This window comes from Pseudochaenichthys georgianus, chromosome 7 (assembly GCF_902827115.2).
Source record: "Pseudochaenichthys georgianus chromosome 7, fPseGeo1.2, whole genome shotgun sequence".
Lineage (NCBI taxonomy): Eukaryota > Metazoa > Chordata > Actinopteri > Perciformes > Channichthyidae > Pseudochaenichthys > Pseudochaenichthys georgianus.
The window spans coordinates 2,890,913-2,897,360 of record NC_047509.1 but is presented as its reverse complement, the minus strand read 5'-3'; the positions used below and the strand labels follow the sequence as shown (position 1 = coordinate 2,897,360).

The 6,448-nt window shown below is 41.8% G+C and overlaps 1 long non-coding RNA gene across 1 annotated transcript; it reads right to left on the bottom strand.

The window, feature by feature from the left end:
- LOC117449940 (uncharacterized) lies at nt 1–1,351 on the bottom strand. The gene is made up of 3 exons (XR_004552524.2): nt 1,234–1,351; nt 969–1,061; nt 1–586 (listed from the first exon to the last, which is right to left on the bottom strand). It is a non-coding gene; the product is annotated as an uncharacterized lncRNA (long non-coding RNA).
- Between the last annotated feature and the right edge of the window lie 5,097 nt (nt 1,352–6,448).

The window sequence follows — 6,448 nt, the reverse complement described above, 5'->3', positions numbered from 1 at the left end:
TTCAATTGCAATATAACATTTATTTTCAAGTGCCAACAAACAGTGCTTTTTAACTACTCAAAACCCTTATCTTAATAAAAACAGCAGTGCACAACACACCAATTGTAAAAATAAAAAATATATAATGACCACTATGAAGAAGAGTACATTGTACTTTGCTCTCAACAATTGACAGAGTTATAACAGTTTCCCCAGAGTAACAAACTTTTGTCATAATATTTAACGGTGCAACTTTTTTAAGTGCCATGTTCTATCTGATAGCTGAGGACTATCTTGACTAAGGGCCTTTCTCAAAGTTAATAGTTTAGGTGAGAGAGCTTTGGTTCCCAGTCCAAGCATCACTGTTTGAACGAACCTCAGAGTATTTGCCATGCATTTTGGGTGATCTAAATGCAAAGCATATATCAGGCCAAATAACAGGCCTGTGGAAAGTTTTTGATCTTTTCCATGACAATACCTCCCTCAAGCACAATGTCAGTGGAGATGGGCTCGAGTTGCATTGTGCTCGGACCCTCCTGAGGACTGTCTTCGCTGAGAACAGCACACCAACAGTGACGGATGATAGGGCCTCATCTCTCGTTGTATCCTGCAAAGAAAAACACGTTATTTAGACTATCATTGCTACCTATTAGAGTAGGTCTTCCTATGAAAACATTCATGTTGCATTTGCATTAAAGTCTTTGCTAAAATATGTAGCTCAAGTACACACTCAAACTGCGTTGTAACATTATATCCAAAAAGGTGCTGTAAATGTGGTATGAGGAAACTAATGCTATGGATGCATATACAGCTAGGAACGTGCATTTATTTTACACCTCATTTCTAATCTAGACTCCTGGTCATGGAATTTAGTGTACAGTATTTTGAACACACCAAATTAAATCTTTTGGTTGCAAGTTTGTGTAAATAGGGGATATGACTTTTCAATAAATGCAAACCAAACAGTTTTTTTGTGTTCAAGTACTTACAAAGCATGTCTTGAAGAAATCCTTGGAGTCGTCGCCAAGAACAATCGGAATGCCTTTGAGGACAACAGAGCGCTGCTCAGTCACGTCCGGTGTCTAATGATAGAGATAAAGAAGATAAAGGTTAAATGACAAACTCACAAGATTAAACATTTTGGCCTTTTCCATCTTTTTGAGGGGTTGTTTTAATTATTTTAGAAGGCTTTTGAAGTAGTACCATATCGTCATCAATGTATCTGACAAAAAGTTGCTAAGTTATATTACTTACCGGCCAGTTGATGCTCTGCAGTTTCTGTCCCACCGATCCTTTTTTTGACTTGAACAGTTGGACGTGGGGTGTGCTGGTCCAGAGCCTCAAAGAAGTCTGCCTCGAGGTTCCGACTGGTAATCCGATTACATTTGGCAAATACCTGAAAAAGTAGAGAAGGGGGTGGGGTAGGAGATGGAAAATCAGCACATTAGGAAGACATTAGTATAAATCATAACAATTGTGCAAGCAGGCAACCACTATGGCTTATAGATAGAAGGCAGGGTACACGTCTAGCCCACAACAATATAATATTGTATGCTGAGATTTCAGGCCTCTATAATTAATATAATTGTTTTGATTTATTGCTGCAACGTTTTGTTTACTAATTGATTAGTCGATCAAAAAATTAGAACAATAATATTTGCCAAATGTTATGATAATGAAAAATGACCAGAACTTACAGGTCCACTGCATCAAGGTTTTCGATCTGCTTGGCAAATCTGAAAATCAAGAACGACAAACCAATAAAAACAATCAAACATCACGTATACAGCAATTCAGAAACTACAGTGTGGTATTTACCTGATTCAGAATGCAAAACTTGTATTATTAAATACGTGAAAGTGAGAAGAGGACTAAATTGCATCCATGCTATTGTTGTGATCAAATTCTAGTGATGTTAAAGGGCCCATGTCATGGCCATTTCCACAGATCATAATTCCATTGAGGTCTACTAAAATAGATTTATATTGTGCAATGTTCCAAAATCACATTGGTTTCTCACAGCATCTCTGTATACTACGTGTATTCACTGAATTTCACTCTGTCCTAAACGCCTTGTTGGAGCTCCCCCCCCTCCCTGTGAGCCCAGTGTGCTCTGATTGGTCGGGACGTTGAGAAGCTCCCAGCTGCAGTCTGAGCTGCAGTGTGCGCTCCCTGACGGTGTGGTTTTCTGATTGGCGATACACACCTAAACACAGCCAAACTCATCCTGAGCACACACAAACACTCACAGCCGAAGTAAAAACAATAAGTGTGGCTTGATATTGAGTAAGAAAAAGGTTGATAAAGGCTGTGAGATTCCAACTCGTCTGTCAGCGCTCACGGAGCTCTATGCACGTCAAGGCTCTGGGTGGGGCAACTGGGTGTTCACACATCATAACGGCCAGGAAGAAAAAATTGGAAAACGCCTCCAACGAGGTGTTTTGGGGAGGTAGAGTGTTAGAGTTTTACTCGCTACAGGGTGTACTTTAAGGGTTTGTGACTCTGCAGACCGTTTACATGCAGAAACACCTTCATAACACAAGGGGACGGGTAAGAACCGGAAAAGCATGACATGGGCCTTTAACATAAAGCTCTTACGCCGCTGCTCATAGAAAAAATACAAACGATAGAAGAAATTTGAGAGAAATTGTGTAGTGTGTAAAAATACCTTTTACTGCTGTGATCATGGAATGTGTGGAGTTGCCATCATCTGTTAAAGCCTGAATGGGGAAGAATAAAACATTTGAAAGCAGATATTTCTAACAAAAACAGACATTTAATCGATTATAGCAAAGATTGCGAACATGACAAATCATCACCACAATATTTTTAATATGGCATAGCCTTTAAATCACAAAGACCTGGATATTACAACCATCAAATACATATTATTCAACTGAGTATGCCAGCCAACATCTTCACTATTATAACAGATTATGGTTACATTGAATGTAAACACTATACTCTTTTTAAATGTAGACTAATATCAGTTAGCTTTTAAACTATGCTAATTTAAATCAAGTTTCACCAAATGCACTTTAAACATATGCAGGAGTGAAACAACCATTTCAGTTGGTATCTCCATATAATTATTGTAAAATAAACTATTAAAAGGTAATAGACTACTATTACTGTGTAATACATGATTCAACTGTCACACATTGTTTGGGATTTTTGATTTTTGTTGACAATTTTAGGATATATTTGTAAATTGAAATCCATTAATCTGATGCACGTTGAGAGCAACATAAATAGGATATATATATATAGTGTGTGCTCATGTAACAATTGTGTGCATTTGTAAACAATTAAAATAGAAAGAAACTGATTGTATAATTATCAACAGTGACTTCAGACGGCAAGAACGTTACATCTACACCTCACGTTGGAACCTGAAGACCCCCGCCACTCCCCGTTGCAGCGAATTGTAACGCCTACAGACATAGCCGCCAGACACATTTACACTCCAGCTGTTTCCCCGCCAAAAGAGCGAGTCGCGGTGAAGTAATGCCCGGTATATGGTCAAGCCAGCTTCGCGGAGCTTGAGGTTGCACCCGCAGTCTCCACCCAGGCACGGCCGCCCGTAGCGGAAGGGTCTCTCCGCCAGCGCCGCAGTGACGGCTTGCAGCACCGCGGAGCTGGCGGACGGACCCGCAGTCTGCACCCGGGATCGGGAGCTTGAGGAGGGACTCTCCCACTAGGGGCAGCCATTCCTGGGTGCAGACTGCGGGTCCCTCCGCCAGCTCCGCGGTGCTGCAAGCCGTCACTGCGGCGCTGGCGGAGAGACCCTCCCGCAACCCACTTGGAGTATATACTGATTGGCGCTCACACGTTGTGAAGTGTAACTTTATACTTTGTTGTAGGCTAATATATATAAAACTGAACACAGCCACAAGTCACGGCATTAGGCTAAAACACTGACATTAATAATGAAGTTACTCACGTGCTAGTCTTTGTTCAATGCGTTCTAAACAGAACCTCAAGTCATACAAAAACGTTTATGCAGATAAATCAAGTCAGCCCTTGTCTATCTCCGTATATTAAATGTTGACACTCTTAAGACTATCTCCTGGGCCAAGCTGCGACACGATTTCGCCACATTATGTCTGCAATAGTTAAGATAGCATTAGCTAACGTTGCTAATGTTATCTTAACTAGCAAGCATATACACCTTGAGATTAAATACAACAAGACAGCAAAATGGTTGGGATGTTAATATGTACTCACCAAAACAGTGTGCAAAGCACAAGATTCACTGTAATGCGACAATGACAATGACCATAGCGGCTAGCCATTGAGGAAACGTCCATCTGCTGCAGGGCATGTTCGGAAATGTTCCAGAAAGTTCCAGAACGTAACTTTGAGCGCCAAGTGGTCAAGGAGTGATCTGCGCATGTCATAATGTTCCCCATTTCCACTAACTTAGTTTTTCTAAATTAGCTCACATCAATTACATTGAGTTAGTTAGGTTTTTCGACCCCGCATTACAGCTTAATTATTTAAACTGAGTGTTGTTAACAAGTTAATAAAACATAAGTAAGGCTTACTTATTCATTCTTATTTAACACGATGTTAGGTTTTACAGTGTAGCCTATGAACTTTGTATGTGTAATACAAATAGATATTTAGATATATTGTGATATACATTCATTTAGTCTTTCCTTATAAGCTATACGTGTATATCTGTGTCTGTAGAATTCCAACACAGAGAAATGTTGTCAGTAGTTTATAGAATAAAAAAGGAAAGGTTAATTTGACTTGCTCTCAGAATTGTTTACAGAGCTGTGTGTGTGTGTGTGTGTGTGTGTGTGTGTGTGTGTGTGTGTGTGTGTGTGTGTGTGTGTGTGTGTGTGTGTGTGTGTGTGTGTGTGTGTGTGTGTGTGTGTGTGTGTGTGTGTGTGTGTGTGTGTGTGTGTGTGTGTGTGTGTGTGTGTGTGTGTGTGTGTGTGTGTGTGTGTGTGTGTAACAATACTGTGTCCTGTGTTTGTCTTTTACAGGGGGGCAAAGGTCTTTACATGCAGCTCAATGCTACTGCCCCAATTCTCACCGTGTATGCCAACCCTGAAGCCTGTCTAAAGAAGGACTTTAGAGTTAAGCGATCTAGTGTGGTGTATTTGGTGCAGATGCTTTCCTCCCCAAAGGACCACGGATGGGGACAAGACATCGAGGTGCTTGTTCTCGTCTACAGCTTGGCCCATGGACTATCGCTCTCTGTGGTGGGTTCAGCATTCGGGATTCCCAAATCGACGGTCCACAGGATCATCAAACACGTCACCAGATAAATGCCAACCTGAAGACCCTCATTTCCCTGCCAACCGCAGATGAGCTGCCAGAGATTGCAGATGGCTTCTGTCAGCTTGCAAAGAGTCCTGCATTTCACCGTGCTGCTGGTGCGATTGACGGATGCCATATTCGCATCAAACCTCCAGGAAACGAGTACCACAAGGAGTACATCAATTACAAGCTGTTTCCTTCCATCCAGATGCAGGCCATCTGTGACTCAACTGGGAGATTCCTGGATGTCTTCATCGGCTATCCAGGCTCCGTTCATGATGCCACAGTACTGCGAAACAGCCCCATCTTCTGCCAGGCACTGTTTCCCCCAGCTGGTTGGTTCCTCCTTGGGGACGGTGGTTATCCCTGCCTGGAAAAACCAGTGCTTACTCACACCCTACAAGGTCCCTCGCGGCCAGGTGCAGGCCAGATTCAACAGGCATCATGCCTCGGTCTGTGGTGGAAAGAGCATTTGGAAGGATGAAGGCTCGCTGGAGGGCCACCCTTTTCAAAGCGCTGGAGGTCAGTCCAAGCTTTGCCCCGACATCATTGCATGTTGTGCATTTCTGCACAATCTGTGCATAGACATGAACGATGTCCTTGAGGATGCTGAAGCCTTCCCCCCTGAAGATGGGGACCAGAGTCCTCCCCCTGCCGCAGCATGTGGACAGGAAAGTCCTGGACACCACCTAAGGAACAGGATTTCTGCACAACTCTCTGCTCCTGTCCAAATGGCACCACACCTGAGAGAGCACGATTACATCTAATGAACTTTGTTTTTTTGTGTTTTTTTTTGGCAAAACGTGGTTGTCTGTTAACTTGTGTTTTTGAAATGATGTGCACACATACCTGATTTAATTTTGTTTGTTTTAGTGAGCTCCACTTCTCACTTTAGAGAAAAGAGATGAAATAAAATAAACCTGTGCACCGTTGATTTCAAACTTGGTTTTCCTGAATTGTCTTTCTGCATAATCCCAAATTGGAGACAAATGTCCTTACCTCTTGGATCATTCGATCACGAGCACAGAGCAAAGGTTCAGAAAATGAACACAGGTCTTCTAATACAATCACTTTTGTTTTTGAGTGAAACTCTGCAAATGGTTTGACATGAGCAATTAAGACCGTAAATGGCATGTATATTTTAATGCCTTATACCTATGAAGCGCACACACATATCTTTATTTAAGATGCTGAT